Raw genomic sequence first — 19,577 nt, forward strand, 5'->3', positions numbered from 1 at the left:
CGAAGAGGCCACCCACCGCAGGAGGTATTCACGGCCCCGAGTGTTTAGGCCCCGCACCACCTTCCTACAACTCACTGACCAGCAGTGTCTAACAAGGTTCAGGTTTGATAGGGCCACCATTCGTCAGCTGTGTGAGCAGCTGAAACCCCTCCTTCAGCCCCAGACACGTAGGAATAACCCCATCCCTGCCCACCTCAAAATCACTTCCGCTCTCTCTGTCCTGGCCACTGGCAGTTTTCAATCCGTATTAGCTGCTAACACAGGCCTCACCCAGGCTTCTATTTCACACTGTCTCACCCAGTTCCTGGATGCCTTTATCACTCACACCTCACACTACATCACTTTCCCCACCACCCCCCAGGCCCTGCACAACAACATGGCCGCCTTCTATGCTCTTGCTAGATTCCCCTCGGTCATCGGTGTGATAGACTGCACACACGTAGCCCTCAGACCCCCCCAGCCACACGAAGCCACCTACAGAAATAGGAAGGCATTTCATTCTATGAACATGCAAGTTGTATGTGATGCCCAGGGGGAGATATTAGACGTGTGTGCCAGGTACCCCGGCTCCAGCCACGATGCCTACATCCTACAGCACTCGGGCATCTTCCGCAGGTTCGAGCGAGGGGAGTTCATTGGTGGATGGCTACTAGGTAAGTGCAACATGCATGTACCACCCATACTAGACCTCCTCCACTGGGCAACCCTCCACCCTGGCTTCTTCCACCACAACCCACTATCCAAATCCCCCCGCCCCCCCTGTACCTGCTCCAAGCGATACACACTCATCTATCTCATTCTGCTTTTCTGCAAAGGTGACCGAGGCTACCCGCAGAGGACATGGCTCATGACCCCCCTGATCCACCCACAACCAGGGCCAGGAGAAACCTACAACAGGAGACATCGCAGCACCCGGGGGATCATTGAGCGCACCTTTGGTTTATTGAAAAACCGCTTCCGCTGTCTGGACCGGTCTGGAGGAGAGCTGCTCTACAGTCCAGAAAAGGTGGCCAAGATCTTTGTGGCGTGCTGCATGTTACACAATTTGGCCCAGCGCAGAGGACAGCCTCTCCCAGAGGAGCCACAGCCACCACCAGAAGAGGCCCCAGATGAGCTGGAAGAGGAGCCCCCTCCACCCCCAGCCCACAGAGCAGAGCTCAATGCCTACCAGCTTGGCGTAAGAGCAAGACAAAGACTCATTGAAACAAGTTTTAGGTGAAAGTAAGTGAACATTTATTTTTACATTAAGTGCATGTGTGTGTTCAACCCCACCACCACCACCACCACCACCCCCCTCCCACACCCACCCCCCTCCCACCAACCCTCACCCTACAGCATGTCCCATCATTTTCCCCTTCTCTTCCCCCGTCCCCTCCTACCCCTCCCACGCCCTTCCTTTGCAGCTGGTGCTGCACGGGAAGTCTCTTCACCCTCTTCTGAGCTGCTGCTCCCAGTGTCCTCCTCCTCCCTATCCCCACGGCAGCCTGCGGCTTCGGCTGCACCGTGGAAATCGGGCCACCTTCTTGGTTCTAGTGGTCTGGCCACAGGACCCAGAATGGGAGCAGATTTGGTGGGTGCTGCAGGAGTGGGTGCGGAGGCTGAGGATCGCAATGCCCACCTCTTAGCTGGTGGTTGGTGGTGGTCAGTGGAGGAGGATGTTGATGGCAGGGGCTGCTCCAGCAGCACGGGGGCTGGAGTAGGCGAGGTGCCCTGAGGGCGCAGGTGTTGGATGCTCTGCTCCAGCCGTTTCAGTTGCTGGAGCACCTCCTGGTGGCCTTCACATTGCGCCTGCAGGAGTTCCTGGTGAGCTCGCTGCTGTGCCTCCAGTGCTTGGCGCTGCAGCTCCAGTTTCTGCTGCCGGTACTCCTCCAAGCGCACGTTGTGGCGGAGTAGTTCCGTGGCCAGCCGCAGGAGTTGCCTCCTTTGGCTGGATGGCCTCTGGCGGGGAGCTGGGCCCTCCTCCTCCTCACCAAAGTCCTCCGGTGCTGGAGGTGCGGCCTCTGCTGGTGCTGCAGGTGGTGGTGGTGGTGGCAGAGGCTGGACAGCTGGTGCTGCAGGTGGTGGTGGTGGTGGTGGCAGAGGCTGGACAGCTGGTGCAGGTGGTGGTGGTGGTGGCAGAGGCTGGACAGCTGGTGCAGGTGGTGGTGGACGCAGAGGCTGCACAGCTGGTGCAGGTGGTGGAGGCTGGACTGCTGGTGCTGCAGGCTGTGGAGGTTGAGGCTGGACTGCTGGTGTAGGGCGTTGGCCTTGCAGGCCACTAGGGCCAGCCTCCTCTGAGTCATCACCTGTATAGCACAAGAGTGAGGAATAGTGTTGGTGCAAATAACCCACTTTTGTCTTTCAGCATTCATATACATTGGCATGTCCCCCAACCTGATGACCCAGCAAAGAGATGGTGAGGAGGAATGGAATTGACACGGGTGCGAAAGAGAGAGCCCCACAGGCAGCTGGGTAGAGGTGGTGGATGAGCAGCCAAGAGAAGGACACCACTCACAACGTTGTGGACAAGCTGTTAGTTGTATAATTGTTAAATTGAACAACATTGCAGCATGTATTGTGTTACTACTGACTTGCTAAACTGCATAGAACTGCTTTATGACCCCCATTACAGGCTCCTTCAGTTGAATGCATGTGGCCCACACTCAGTAGAGCACAGAGGTCACAGGAGGAACTAGGCACAGTTTGATAATGGGAAAATAGGAGGGAGTAGTAGGGAAGGACGGCCCCCAAAGTTCTGCCACAGTAGTAACCTACTGTGGAGCCTACATAGGAGCCAACTGGAAAGTAATATTGGGGGTGCTAAGCCCAGTGACCAACACTCCTCCCTGCACAGCTACATGATCTTTCCTCAATATTGGGGGTGCTCACACACACACACAGCACCCACCCTGTCTGCTTGCTCCTATAACACACATGACCACTACCACTACTCAAATAGAGCTTACAATTCAATAAATATGGGCACACAGGACAAGTAAGAGGAAACCCAATGACAACGGTAGGGATAGGGAGTAAGGGTAGAGAGCTAGTGAGTAGGGGTTACCAGGTCACAACAGCATCATAAAGGTGGCCTGTTAATATACATAAAGACAGCCAGAGATACTCCCCCCCCCCCACCTCCCTCCTCCTCCTGCCCCCCACTCCTCACCTCCCTCCCCCTGACCCCAACTTCTATAACACAAGTGTACTGCAGCACAACAGATACCCCAACTGCATAATGAAACACCTACCTGAGTCCTCAGCCTGGCCCGAGGTGTCCAGGGAGCCAATCCCGTGGATGCCCTCCTGGGGTAGGAGGGAGTGCACCATCAGCTCCATGGGCGTGAGGTTGGCAGTGTCATTGCCTGGGGGATTGGCCCCCGCCTTCCTCCGAACATCCCTCCTCAGCTTCTGCCACTTCCTCTTGCAATCCTCCACGTCTCTCCCAGCATGGAAGACAGCATTCAGGCTGTCCCGTACTGCCTCCCATTCGCGCTGCTTTATTGTTGCAGCCAGCCTCTGCCCTGTGGGAGCAAACAGACTCCGGTGCCGCTGTACTATTTCTTGGACCAGGAGCTCCACCTCTGCTTCAACAAAATTACCCTTCCGGGTCGGCGGCATGCGTGGTGGCATTGTACCAATGGGGTTTTCGAAAATACGGAGTGGGCGTTTATATAGGCGCCAAGAACGCCCATTGAGACGGGGGAATAGGCGTTTCTGATATGGGCGTTTGTTGTTCCATTTTACACACAATTCCTAAGCGTGCCCAGCTCAGATAGCGATTAGGAACACATGGTTTCGATTATGAGTAGATAAGTATGGGCGTCTCCACCTGCCTTCCCTTTCTTCATTGCCATTTTACCTGCCATTTCCTGCACTGAAACCTTGCCGGTTGTTCGTAATAATCATTTACAGGGTTTTACCCTCACTTATATGAAGGTATGTGTTTAGCAATGTATGCTTGGGTACACCTGTGTATTTAGGGGGGGGGGGGGAATTATTATTGGCCCTCAGCCACCACGCCTTCCGTTTCCTGTCTTCCACATCCCCTGATGCTCCCTTCCTTTCTCCCATTTTCTCTGCCTGGTTGTAGCAGGCAGTGTGTGGGGGCCAAGAATTTAGTACAGTCGGCCCAAATCATGCACCCCTCGGTAAGGGTCATTTCAATCAGGGAGATGTGCAGCTAATGTTCCAGAAGATAAAAGGCGCACTACACAGTCTTGAAACAGACGTTCATGGTAAGCTCTCATTTGTCTGCCACCTCTTCTCTTTGTGCTCATAGTCAAGGAGTGTGCATTCACTGTATGTATGTAGTCTGGAGTCAGATGTTAGGTAGCTCTGTTTTCACCAGGTTCCTGTGCACTGTACTGTGGGGTTGGCAGGTCCTCAGTGGTGTGGGCCAGCTGTTGGAGGTGCTGTATTGGTTCCCGGTAGGTTCCATCTTCCTTGTTTATGTGGTGTACCCCAGTCCCCATTTATCAAGTGGCCACCCATTCTCAAGGTCCATAGGCGGGGGAGGGGAGAATGATTAATGCAATGGATGTGTATAGCACATTATGGAACACCTTCCTAAATTGCTCCATAGGTAGTAGGGAACATGCACATTACATTGTTTTTAATCGGTAGCCTGGACAAAATGATCGAGGTGGCTACAGGTAGTGCCACTGAGGCCTATGACGTGGTGGTGAGGGAGAGGGGTGTGTGTACAGGTACCAACCCAAAGTAACTGGTGGTGGCTAAAGCCTGGTGGCTGCTGTGGCCTAGTGGTTAGAGCACCAGCCTTATAATCATAAGTTTGCTGGCTCAAATCCCACCTAAGGCAAGTCACTTCAGGGACAAAGTTTGATACAAACCCAGAATACTTGAATGTAACACACCTTGATCGACTACTGCAGAAAGTGTGATCACAGCTGCAAATAATGAGCACCATTTTTATTTGTGCCCTTCTCTAACACAAGTATTACATTGCAATTGTGATGAAGTAACCATCCATCTATTGGGTTTCCCATTGTTTCCCTTTTGCTCCTCAGCATTATATACCATAGCTGATGTATTCAATGTGAAAATATGAGCCAGCTGTTTGTAGGTCCTTCTTGGGCCCCCCCCCCCCCCCCCCCCCACCAATGTGGCTTGTGGGTAAGGATATGTGTCCATCAGACAGCAAACACTGTGTATGTGGTACCTGGAGTTATGTGGAAGTGTGTACCTGGCAGATCACACGTGGTACACTATTAATCTCTTATTGATGGCACTCTGTATTGTGGGTCAGTATGGTGGAGGGGAGGGAGGGAGGGAGGGAGAGAGAGATGTTGGCTGGCCATTTTTATTAATGAACACAAATATCCATCCAGCCTCCCCGGCCCAACCCCCCTGCACATATGGCCATGCAGGTTGGAATGAAGAGGTGGCGGTCTGTATGGCCAACATTCTCAGACATACATCACCTTCTCATTCACACAGCACATTTAATGCTATGCATATTGCTGCCTCCTTCCTCTCAACTCAACAGCACCATTTGGTGATATGTAATGCACAAGGGAGACAAACACACACACACACCCTGATAGTTATATTGTAAGAGAAACATTTATTTCCCCCCCACCCCCACCCCTACAAAATAACCCCGAACAATGCCATCCTCCCCCCCCCCCCCACAACTCCCCACACAACCCCAACAATTCTCTCCCCCCCCACAGAACCCCCAACATTTCCCTCCCCCCACACACACAACCCCAACAATTCCCTCTCCCCCCCACAGAACCCCCAACATTTCCCTCCCCCCACACACACAACCCCAACAATTCCCTCCCCCCCACAGAACCCCCAACATTTCCCTCCCCCCACACACACAACCCCAACAATTCCCTCCCCCACCCACTCCCCAAACCCCCAACAGGCCCCCCCTATTTAAATTAAGGGCGGCCATGCCCTCTGAGCAAGGCCCTCTGTAGCAGGGCAATGAGCAGGCCCAGCAGTACCCTTAGTGGGCCCTGGAGCTGCTCATTGCCCTGCCGTAGGGCTCTCACCTTCTGCAGCAGCTGGTGCTGGCCAACTAGAAGCTGCTGCTGGCCATCTACCAGCTGCTGCAGGAGTCGCACCACTGTTGCAGGGCCAAAGGCTGGAGGTGGGCCAGGGGACATTGAAGATGATGGCCCAGGAGATGGAGGTGGGCCAGGCGATGGCGCTGGCTGAGGCGATGGAGGTGCCTCAGGGGATGAAGATGGCTGAGGGGAGGGAGATGCCTCATATGGAGGTGCAGGTGGGGAGGGGTCCTGATGTATGTCCTCATCCTCATCAATGATGAGGACCCCCTCCTCCGAGTCCTCCTCCTCCTCCTGGTGGCCCGCCTCCTGGCCTGGCTGCTCCTCCTCCTCCTCATCCAGGTGCCCCTCCTCTTGCTGTTCCTCCTCCTCCTGCTCCTCCTGCTCCTGCTCCTCCTCCTCCTCCTGGAGGTGGTGGCCCTCCTCATCTTCCCGCTCGGCTTCCTGCTGGTGGAGCCCTGTGTATGTAAAAGGAGTGTGATTGAGATCAGTGCATACAACATGGCTTGCATAGTGCAGTAGCTGGGTGGCGTGAGGCAGGGGATGGGGCAGGGTGTGGTAAGGCGTAGCCTATGCCCATGGGGAATGAGCTGCATCAGATGACATGACACAGAACCCTGGACCCTCCTCTGACACACACCACGCAGGACATGTTGCCATACCAAATTCATTGCTGACCAGCATGTTTGCATTGTGAGATGCAACGAGGGGTTGATGGGCAGTTGTTGTAGGAGTTATTGGGGGGGGGGGGGCAGTGGGAAGGGTGTTGAGCACAATTCTTTTATGTGAGTTAGGCCATAACATGCAGTAAATGTAGGGCCTCAGGCAGCTGTACCAGGACACACTAATAAGCCACCACAGTAAGGGGAATAGTAAAGTGTGGCATATCATCTCATTCATCTCGGGGGGGATGGTCGGACGTTGCAGGCACGCTCATGGGAGAACCCCTGCAACCTGCATCCTTGATCTGGGACAGATATGGTATTACTTACTAGGTGGCTATTAGGCACATGGGAATTGATATTGTACAACACATTTGCATTATTCATGAAATGTATGTAGTAATCTGTACAGGTGTCCTGTTTTTGAATACTTACGGCGAGCCCTGAGGTGCCTTCGCACCGCCCGGATGAGGTCGGGCCTCTCCCGCCTCACACGGCGGAACCGCCTCCTGAGGGACTCCAGGTCCCGGTGGACTCCAAAGCGTCTGTAAGATATAAGTTTGTAGAGCAGGGGTCAGGGGGGTCGGTCCTTTTTGTCCTCTGCACACATTCATTTGCTATTCACATACCAGGGAGAGAGGATCTACAGTGTTGGGGGGGGGGCACCTCCATTGGTACTGAATCATAGGAGCCACCTTTTTAACATTTTGGGGGGTGGAACCCCCAGTGGAGATGACCCCTCCCTCCATACATACAAGGCATTTATTTGATATTGGGGGTGGGGTAGTCAAGCACACACAGCAGCCACCGAGTTGGTTCCTATGCAGATGATGCCAGAGAGGTGGGCATGAGGCCAGACAGTACCGTTTGTATACATTATAATGTATGCTTGTTAAACTACTTTATATGTGTTATCATGACCATGTTATAAAGTATGGTATAGGTTTCATTGGTCTCATGCTTCCACTATTCGGATGCGTTGTAACCCACTGGCTGCAAAGAGGGGTTGGAAAATGTGGCCTTCACATAACTAATGAAATTGTCACATAACACTAATAGAATAGTCACATACCTAACCTAACGAAATACATTCTTGTAGGGATGTGGGAATGGTGGTCGTTTCAATAACATACAAATTATTAGTGATTGTGCATGTTCCTATATTACTCATGATCCTTGCATGGACACTCCAGTTACTGCTGGTAACATTGATGACGGAGCTGTTATATGTGTAGGTACAGGAGGGGAGGGAGGTTGGGCCATAACCTTACCTTTCTAGCCTGTCCCGGATACGGGACCAGGCTCGCATGGCCTGCAGCCTGGGGGGCAGGTGGTGGTGCTGTACAAAAGGCGATGGCGGTGCCTTAGGCACAGCCTGACGAGCAGCAAGCTCTCTTGTTCGCCAAAATTCGGCTCTCGCCGTTGTGCCATTTTTCCACGTGTTGGAAAAGAAGTGCCTTATATAGACGACCTTGCGTGAGGGACGTCGTTTCATGCACAGCTCCATATATGGATGACCATTCCATATATGGCCCCTATCAGCACGTGGACGCCCTCGTAAGCATAGACGTCTTTGACGTGCACATGCCTGCACGTGTGTGGAACGTGCCTTATATAGATGAGTATGACGCACCCCACCCGACCCTTTTCACATATACACAATATGCATATAGCTGCATGTTCAGTAGGTGTACAGTGCATGCAGATCCGGACATTCAGATGGGCACATATGATGAAAGTATGGGTGGAGCAGCATGATATGTCTGTAGTTGACACATATACGCGTTCCTCATATTTTCCCGTACCTGGATGGCCTGAACAACATGTACTGTACTTGCGATACACCTATGTACATTATTTTACACACCACGTGATTTGGTCGTTTGCACCTGCAATAATCGACCGTGTTAGGGCGCCCAATTTAGTCACGCTTATGCGCTCGTCATTTGATTGTTTTCTTACAGGGATAATCGATTATCGAAAAATGCCCACACTATTTTCCCATTATACATGTCTATTTTTGGACGTTTTCGTAAGAACGTCCTAATTTGTACTTGGACGATCTTTCCATTATGCCCCTCAATGTTTTGTTGTGCATTAGAAAATGGTTATTGGACAGAAAACAGCGGGCAGGGTTAAATGACCTTTTCTCTCAATAGAGGAGGGTGGAATGCTGCAGCGATCTATACTGGGACTGGTGCTATTTAACATATTTATAAATGATCTGGAAATCAGAACAACAAGTGATGTGATTAAGGGGCTGTTTTACAGACCAGTGCTAAACCCAACGTGGGCTTACCATTCGCTCTTCCTGGACTACTTCTGGCCCAACACAGCCACTGGCAGTAGTCCCACACTGAGCACAAAGTCTAGAGAACACTCAATGAATTTACATTAAATACTTTTAAAATGAATAGGAAATACATTTTCACTCCATGAATAGTTAAGCTCTGGAAATCTTTGCTGGAGGATATAGTAACAGTGGTTAGTGTATCTGGATTTAAAAAAAGGTTTGAACAAATTACTGAAGGAAAAGTCCATAGTCTGGAGAAGCCACTGATTGCCCTGGGATTGGTAGCATGGAATGCTGCTACTAGTTAGGTTTCTGTCAATGTACTTGTGACCCGGATTGGCCACTGTTGGAAACAGGATACTGGGCTAGGATGGACCATTGGTCTGACCATGTATGGCTATTCTTATGCTTTTATGTGGAGACTTCCGGTTTGAGCCCGAAGCAGATGGCTTCCTGTGCAATGTGCTCCCACTGTAAGACCACAATTCTCAACTATTCTTTTGTTCTTATGATCTATAATAAGGTAGTAGATCATGTAAAAATTGACACTGTAAATAGTAAACAATTTCACAGATTTTCACATTACATTTGTAGAATTAATTTTTCTTTTATATAGAGAGATATTAGAGGTTAGCTTAATATAATCTCTAAACTGGACTCTGAATATAGCACACTATCGGTTGATTCTCTGCTCAGCAGCTCAGTGACATATCTTGTAGTTTTGTTATACTGTGCAGAACAAAGAGTGTGAAAATACATTTATAGCTTTCTCGAGTTCATACAATATTGTTGCATTATTCATATAGATGTATCTAATAATAGTTAAGTGGAAGAATAGCCTGGGGATATGTTTACTAAGGCTTGTTAGCATTTTTAACGCACCTTTAAAGTTAAGGCACATTGAAGTCTAATGTGCCAATACATTCTTATAGGCACGTTAGCATTTAATGCATGTCAACCATTAACGTGCGCTAAAAATGCTAGTACGCCTATAGCGCACCTTTGTAAACACAGGTCCTGGTGTTTAGAAAACTGGGATGACAATCAGGGAAGTCTACTGTTCATCATCATTGTGGTCAAGTCACTTTTAACTTTTTAACTCTCCATTGCCTCCGGTACAAATTTAGGGGTGCTAATGGAATTAGTACATGCTAAATGTTATGACGCTCTTTTTTATAACTGGGCTTTATTTTATTTATTGTATTTATATCCTGTTTTATTCCAAAACAGGTTACAATGTAAACATACATAATTCAAAAACTTACATAATACAATAACATAAAACCATTAAACTTAAAATCTTACATTTTGCTGCTAGCCTTGAAAAAAAGTCCATATCAAGTTCAAGATTAGTCATCTCCAAAGGATCTCACAACAAAAAAAATGTTTTTAAACGTTTCCTAAAATTTGATCTATCAGAACACAATCTCAAATAACCATGTAATTGATTCCAAAGAATCACCTCAGCACCTAATAAAACGTTCTTATCAGTATCCACCAATTTTCAAATTGTGAAATAGAGGGGCATAATTGAATGGGGATCACCATCTCTAAGGGCGCCCATCTCTAAGGGCATCCCGGCGAAGGGGTGGGGAAACCCATATTATCGAAACAAGATGGGCATCCATCTTTCATTTTGATAATACGGCCGGGGACGCCCAAATCTCAACATTTAGGTCGACCTTAGAGATGGTTGACCTAAATGTTGAGATGGTCGACCTTAGAGATGGTCATCCCTGGTTTTCAGCCATAATGGAAACCGAGGACACCCATCTCAAAAAAGACCAAATCCAAGCCCTTTGGTCATGGGAGGAGCCAGCATTCGTAGTGCACTGGTCCCCCTCACATGCCAGGACACCAACCGGGCATCCTAGGGGGCACTGCAGTGGACTTCACAAATTGCTCCCAGGTGCATAGCTCCTTTATCTTGGGTGAACCCCCCAACACCCACTCCCCACAACTGTACACCACTACCATAGCCCTAAGGGGTGAAGGGGGGTACCTACATGTGGGTACAGTGGGTTTCTGGTGGGTTTTGAAGGGCTCACATTTACCACCACAAGTGTAACAGGTGGGGGGATGGGCCTGGGTCCGCCTGCCTGAAGTGCACTGCACCCACTAAAACTGCTGTCAGGGACCTGCATACTGCTGTCAGGGAGCTGGGTATGACATTTGAGGCTGGCATAGAGGCTGGCAAATAATATTTAAAAAGTTTTTTTTTTAGGGTGGGAGGGGGTTGGTGACCACTGGGGGAGTAAGGGGAGGTGATCCCCGATTCCCTCCGGTGGTCATCTGGTCAGTTCAGGCACCTTTTCACGGCTTGGTCGCAAGAAAAAATGGACCAAGTAAAGTCGGCCAAGTGCTCGTCAGGGACACCCTTCTTTTTTCCATTATCGGCCAAGGACACTCATCTCCTAATCACGCCCCAGTCCCACCTTCACTATGGTGCTGTCACGCCCCCGTGAACTTTGGTCGTCCGCACGACAGGAAGCAGTTGAGGATGCCCAAAATCAGCTTACGATTATGCCGATTTGGGCGACCCTAAGAGAAGGACGCCCATCTCCCAATTTGTGTTGGAAGATGGGTGCCCTTCTCTTTCGAAAATAAGCCTGATAATTGCTTAGCACTTTCTGAATGTAGAGATTGCCTTGATTAATATAAGATCAAAGTATTTAGAGCATGCTAAACTTTAGTATAAGAGCCCCTTAGATTCTAAGCTCTCCAGAGATTTGGAAATACCTACTGTATTTGAACGTAACTCACTTTGAAAAAAAGGTGTGAGCTAAATCTAAATAAATAATATTTTAATATACTAAAATTCAGTGAGGAACCTCTCTAGGATTTTGAAGCAGTGTCAGAGAATTCAATAGGCACTTTTTAATGGGATATGGATAGAAGATAAACTTGGGAAATGTAGAGGAAGCGAATATACTTAAAAGAACTGGATTGCAAAAAGGAACCTTAAGTGAGACATGAACTGGCACATAAAAATACAGATAAATGAGACGTGTTAGGTTTTAGAGGTGTATAGACTAGCATTTAGCTGGAATATACACATCTAAAATGAAACTGAACTTCACCAAGTATATTTAAATGATCTAACCTCTGAAGTCACTGTAGGACCAGCTATAATAGGCAAGCATTATTTTATCTGACGAGGCTACAAAGGTACATTTTAGTGTATATGTGTGTAGGGCTGATAATGCATCTGTTCTGCAATAAATATACACCTCATCAGAATCTGTCAGCCATGCTCATATGCCTCTGGTTTAAAATATATTTGTTATCTGCTAGAACCATGGAAGATCTTAATAAGATTTCTAAATAATATTGTAAAATTGCAGACCAAGACTACTTGAGCATGTTTGATGCATGAAATTGTGCAAAACCTGAACCTGCAGTTTAAATCAGCATGATAAATTAGAATCTGCTGTATATGAATTTTTTTTAGCACTTGGATGATCAGGTTTTGCAACTGATTCTTCTAGTTAAAATGTTCTGGGAATTGTACAGGGATTCAAGGCTATACATTGAATTCCCATTTCTTTATCTGACTTCAGATGTTTAATCTTAAGGGATGTACATTGAATAAGAGATGCCTTGACGTTGATTGGGAATGGGAATGTATGGAAAGACAGAAGGGGGACTTTTGGAAAAGAATGGAATATGTTGCACATTACAGCTTCTAGGTAAGGGAACAAAACATTGCTATGAGCTACCTATCGATTAGTACTTTTGTGTCTCATTTTCCTAGCAACGTGTGTTTTACTTTGTAGGATCTATCTTCTGTATAGACAAAGTAGTGAAAACTTTGGCTATAAAATGTATTATTTTTCTTTAAAAGATTTTCCAGAGAGGGAGTGGACTAGTGGTTAGAGCAATGGGCTGAGAATCAAGGAGGCCATCATGCCTTTTTGCTAGTACCACTCCTTGTGATCTTGGGCAAGTCACTTTCACATTCTCCCATTGCCTTAAATACCCACAAGAGGGGTAATTTTATAAACTATATGCTGACATTTATTCACCAATTACACACATAAATCATTAGAATAACAGCATATATAAGTCATTATTCTCCTTTTATTCATTGCCTGTGACTCAATTGCTTCCTTACTTTTATATCGCCTATAAACCTGTTATTGAGTTCTATATTATATGTTTAATGTAATCCAGCAATGGTTTAATAATTGGATTCATTCAATATAAGCCACATAGAACCCAAACTTGTTTTGGGACAATGCGGAGTACAAATGTCATAAATTAAATAATATAAAAGCCAATATTGAGATAAGTGCTCTTTAATATATCTATTTTTTTGCACTGGATTGCATGTTAAATGAAGAGAAACAGAGTCCTAATAGGCAAACACAACTTTAAACATAGCGAGGAAGTTTTTGACTAATGAGCAAACTCGCCTGGCACTCACATCGAACAAATTCCATTCAGTGAAAGCTGAGCATCTGAAGTCTTTTTCCTCTCTGATGTTAACTTTTTCTTCTGTGTAGTTTTCTTCTGTGTAGTTTTTTAATTGGAGGAACTGTATTTGCTTTTCTTTTGAGTTGAAGTTATTCATTAGCAAATACCAGCAACTAAGGAGTGAATGTATTATTTTGTAATACTAATTATATTATCTCAATAAAAAAAAAACATAACACTGCAATAGTCTAATTGAGATAATAGAAGACTTTGAATCATGAAAATAAGAACAAATCGTTCTTAATTGTTTCAATTTGAAGAACACCTTCTTTAAAAGGCTATTCATTTATATTGCAAGTCGGAGACAAATCCAAAATTACTCCCAATACTTTGGTAGACTTCTCAGCTATAAAGTATTCATTATGTCCAAGTTGGGTTACCTTAGGTAATAGTTCTGTATGATTAATAAACCACAAGACCTTGGTCTTATTTGCATTTAGTGGGGGAGTGACCTAGTGATCAGAGCACCGTTCTTCTCCAGAGGTGGCCAGTTCAAGTCCCACTTCTGCTCCTTGTGACCTTGGGTATGTCACATAACCTTCTATTGCCTCAGATACAAACTTAGGGGTCCTTTTACTAAGGTGCATAGGATCCCCCTTCGATCCTGCCTGGAATTGCACTGGGGTCCAAAATGCAACAAAACACTTTGACATTAGTCTCATCACGCTACCACTAGTATCATTTGAAAAAAAGAACATTTGTGCTGCCAAGGTACAAATAAAAAAGAAAATATTTCATTCTGACAAATACTCTATTGAATACCTTTAGCCATTCAGAAAATAAACAACGGTGAACTAGTTAAAGGCTCAGCTTTGGTAAAGTACTTGGGAAATGCATTCTGCATAAGGAAATTCAAAAGAAACATTACTGGGACCTGTTTTTCATTTTTGCTCACTGTAGCATTTCCAACAGTTTTTGAATGAAGTGCTTAAGGCTAAATCATCTGAACTTTGTTACATTATCTAAATAGGAGATAGCAAGCCCATAAAAAGAAAATGTTAATCTGCATATCTTTTTTCAGTATTGTCAAAACTGCTTTGCAATCTTTTGATTTCATTTTGTGTTGTAATTGCATTTATTCCCTTGAAGGCAGCAGTAAAAGCTGCATTCATAATATAAGAAATTCCTTGCATTGATTTCAGGCCACAATAGAAACCAAGATTTTTGTCTTAATGTTGCATCCTCACTGGCAAATATAAACATTTTCCTTGGTACCTTGCATCATTGATACAGCCATGCAGTGTCTCGGCATATTTCTATGCAGATGAAATCCTTCTGGTCTTCTATTCAAATCCCTTCGCTATTGATCTCTCTCCCCTGCACTCATGTTTTAACAAGGTGGACCTCTGGCTGAAGAAGAATCATTTGATCATGCCCCTGTATCTTCTATTTCACCATTTTTTAGGGGTATCTTTCGCATCGTGGACTCATTTCGTTACCTTGGTGTTATCATAGATTCACAGCTGACCTTCACTCGGCATATCTCATCTGTTCTTTGTTAAGGATTTTATAGGTTTTGTAAATTAATTTCAATTCATAATTTTTTAAAGTCTCACATGGTAACCAGGCGGTAATGATCTACACGCGTCAAATGCCACTTGACATGCGTAGCTGATGTGCGTCAGAAAATAAAAAATATTTTGCGGACATGCAAAGTGGACGTGCACCAAAAATGAAATTATTGCAAGGGCCATGCAGTAGCAGGGCAGTAACTCGGAATTGGCGTGCATTAGGTGCACATAGATGCTTATCAGGCTTATTTTTGAAAGAGAAAGACGCCCATATTTCGACCCAAATCGGAAGATGGGTGCCTTTCTCTCATGGACAACCAAATCGGTATAATCGAAAGCCGATTTTGGGCGTCTCCAACTGCAGTCTGTCGCGGGAACAGACAAAGTAGATGGGGGCATGTCAGAGGCGTGGTGAAGGCAGGACTGGGGCGTGTTTATCGGCCAAGGAGAGATGGGCGCAGTCGGCTGATAATGGAAAAAAGAAGGGCGCCAGAAGCGAGAATTTGGGTCACTTTTTCTGGACCCTTTTTTTTCACCAACAAGTCCCCATAAAGTGCCCCAACTGCCCAGATGACCACCGGAGGGAATCGGAGATGACCTCCCCTGACTCCCCCAGTGGTCACTAACCCCCTCCCACCAAAAAAAAAGAACTTTGAAAACGTTTTTTGCCAGCCTGTATGCCACCCTCAAATATCATACCCAGCTCCATCAGAGCAGTACGCAGGTCCCTGGAGCAGTTGTTAGTGGGTGCAGTGGACTTCAGGCAGGTGGACCCAGGCTCATCCCCCCCCCTACCTGTTACACTTGTGCTGGTAAATGGGAGCGCTCCAAACCGCCCCCAAAACCCACTGTACCCACATCTAGGTGCCCCCTTCAGCCATACGTGCTATGGTAATGGTGTAGAGTTGTGGGCAGTGGGTTTTGGGGGGGATTTGGGGGGCTCAGCACCCAAGGTAAGGGAGCTATGGACTTGGGAGGTATTTAAAAAAAATTTTAATTGTTACAAGTGCCACCTAGGGTGCCCGGCTGGTGTCCTGGCATGTGAGGGCGACCAGTGCACTACGAATCCTGGCCCCTCCCACAAATAAATGCCTTGGATTTGTTCATTTTTGAGCTGGGCGCCTTCGGTTTCCATTATCGCTGAAAACCGATACCGCCCAGCTCAAATCCGCCCAAATGTTATGCTTTTGCCCGGCACAAACTGTATTATCAAACCAAAAGATGGACACCCATCTTTTTTGAAAATACGGTCTGGCCCGCCTCTTCGCGGACTCGTCCACGGAGATAGATGCCCTTAGAGATGGGCGTTCGCGTTCGATTATGCCCCTCCATGTGACTTAGAAAAAGGGCCCCTGAGTCTTCCTTGAAACAATTTAGAATTAACCTGAAGACACATCTTTTCACTCTAGTCTTTAATTTGGGATAGTGCTGTTGAATGCTGCAGCAAGAATTTGAATTGATAAGCCTTTTTTAAAACTATATTTACTGGTTTCTTTGCTTAATATTAGCATAAATTTTGTAAAATGTAGTATATTCATAGCATTCCTTTCAAGTGACTGTATCCTGTCCTATTTTAAGTTGCATTCCTTTGCTGGCTCTTATAATTTTGTCAAATGCTGAGAGTGGCTCCACCAAGAATTGGTGGTCAATCAAAATAAACACAAACATAAAATAACTATATTTCCTGTATAGCATCTGTGTTTTCTGAGTGGCATTAAAATAAACAAAATCTTTAACATGGGGGAGGGAGGTATAAAAGCAAAATTGACTATTTTCTGATCACGATCATCTTTTATTTTTTGTCATGCCAGACATACTTATCACATTTCCTCTCTTTTAAAACAATATCACTGGCTACCTGTTCTCACAATAGAGTATCTTGTAGGCTAAAGTGAGGACCTTGAATTTTACCTCTATTAGTGTGTCTTATCTTTCTTCCCTAATAATTCCCTACATGCATTCTCATACTCTCCTCTCCTTAGAAGATCAAAGAATTTTCTTCCCTTTTGTGTCTTCCGCTCGTCTTAAGCCTACCTGCTTTTCTGCAATGTTCTATCTTTCTACCTATCTCTGGAATTCTCTTCCTGAACGCCTCCATCTTGAAGTATTTTACCCACAATTTAAGTCCTCCTTGAAGACTCATCTGTTTTTTACTGCCTTTGATTCATCCCAACATCAACCACTCCCTGCATTATACTCTTTCCCTCTTTGGAATAACATTTTATATAATTTTATGGAATCTGTCTTTCTTCTTCTTTAAACTTTCCTAGCAAATTTACCACTATTTTTATATATGTTTTATTTTAACTATTGTACACAATTTTGATGCTACCTGCAAAAGTGGTACATTAAATCTAATAACCTATAAACCCTAATACATTGAAAAAAAACACACTGCCAAGGCTCAAGAATCTGAAGCAGAGAGTGACAGAGAAATCAGATGGAATATTATTGCTAAATGGTTATGTGCCAGCTTCACCCAAGCTCCGCCGCAAACAGCTCCTGCGCTAATTTTACAGTGTTGCAGTGGTCACAGGCAGTATTCAGTGGCACTACTTACTTAAGTGCCATTGAATATTAGTGGATGGCCATTTCAGTGGGGTTTAACCAGGCAGGAGCTTCTCCTGTCCATTTATACCCTTGGGATCCAAATGTTTAGATACTGCTTTAACAATGGAGGTCTAAATTAAAATGTTATTTAAGAAGGGTTTTTTTTTCACAAATTCTTTATATTCAAGAACTGCAGTAAAAGTAATTAATAGACTTCAGGTTGTACAGAATTTTGCTATAAAACAGGGTTTTAAAGTTCAGAAATATGAGAGGGTCTTTCCATTATTGTTTAAGCTACACCGGTTGTTACCTATTCAGGTTTGTGTTTCTTTTAAAGTGGCTTGTACTTTTTAAATGACTTTACAGGACTCTGTCCCAGATTATTTTCTCTATTCTTTATTGGTTTCAACACCTAGACCATCTTCTAGAAGATCAAGTTGCAGTTACTTCAGTAAGAGGTATCTGATTTATAAACAGACTTTTGATTCCTCCTTTTATTTTCAAGCTATTAAACCTTGGAACAGTCTACATCTGCCTACATCAGTTTTCTTACTTTTTCTGTCATTGAGCCTTGAAAGCATTCTAGTTTGCAAAACAACATTTGTAACTAGGATTGCTAATTTTCTGTTTTAACACATTTTATTTTTTTATGCTTGTAATTTCTTGGTAAATATTCTAGTTTCTTAGTCACCAAATCTTATAGGGAGTGAGAGACTGAGAAATATTAATGGAATAGAATAGAATAGAAAGATGGTATTAATGCCCCTGTACATGACATTGATGAGGCTCCACTTGGAGTACTATGTTCAGTTTTGGAGGCCATATCTTGCTAAGGATACAAAAGACTTGAAACCATTCAGAGGATGGCAATAAAATTTGTATAGGGTTTGCACCAAACGACATAGGAGAAGAGACATGAAGACCAGGATACGTATACCCTAGAGGAAAGGAGGGATAAGTGAGATACAATACAGATATTTAAATACTTGAATGACATTAATATAAAAACAAATCTTATTCAGAGATAAGGAAGCAGTAGAATGAGAGGACATGAACTGATATTGCAGGGTGGTAGACCTGAGTAACATCAGGAAATACTTTTTCACTCAGAGAAAGGTGGATGCCTGGAATGCCCTCTCAATGGAGGGGATGGAGATATAAACAGTGACGGAGTTCAAAAACATATGGGATAAACACATGGATCCCTATATAGAAAGAGGTTGGAATGAAAGCAGAACTTAAATGCCTTTTACATTTTAGACAGGGCATAGAGCAGTACAGGTACAACTCTAGCTGCCTTCTTTGGTAGACTGCATAGACCACACTGCCATCATTTACTAAGTTACTATAAACAGGAAAGGCCATATTCCCTTCAATTGGACTTATTGAACCTTAGCTCTGTAATAGCCACAAAGTTCAAACTCCCACTTTTGTTGTCTTATCTCTGTGTTTTCCCATGGGACGTTTGAGTTCTCCGTCTTTGGCGGATTCTCCTGAACAACAGCCACAATGTTCAACCCTGCTTCCACCATTATGGTATACATATCTAGAATTTTCTCACTTAGGAGCCCTTTTACAAAAGTGCGCTGAAAAATGGCCTGCGGTAGTGTGGATGTGTGTTTTGGGCACATGCAGAATCATTTTTCAGCACACCTGTAAAAAATGCCTTTTAAACAATTTTTTGCTAAAAATGGACATGCGGCAAAATGAAAATTGCCGCACGTCCATTTTGGGTCTGAGTCCTTACCGATAGCCATTAACCCAGCAGTAAAGACTCATGCGGTAACTGGGTGGTGATGACCTACACGCATCAAATGCCATTTAACATGCGCCCAATATGCACGTCCGAAAATAAAAATAATTTTTCTGACTTGCATATTGGAAGCACGCCAAAAATGAAATTACCACAAGAACCACATGGTAACTCCATTTTCGCATGCATTGGGCGTGCATAGCTGCTTACGCAGCTTAGTAAAAGGGCCCCTTAGGCTAGGAAAATTTGTGCTTATAGCCTATCATAAATTTTTGATAGATGACTTATATTCCGCATTGTTGCCTTTCTGTT

The sequence above is a fragment of the Microcaecilia unicolor genome, chromosome 5, assembly GCF_901765095.1.
Source record: "Microcaecilia unicolor chromosome 5, aMicUni1.1, whole genome shotgun sequence".
NCBI lineage: Eukaryota > Metazoa > Chordata > Amphibia > Gymnophiona > Siphonopidae > Microcaecilia > Microcaecilia unicolor.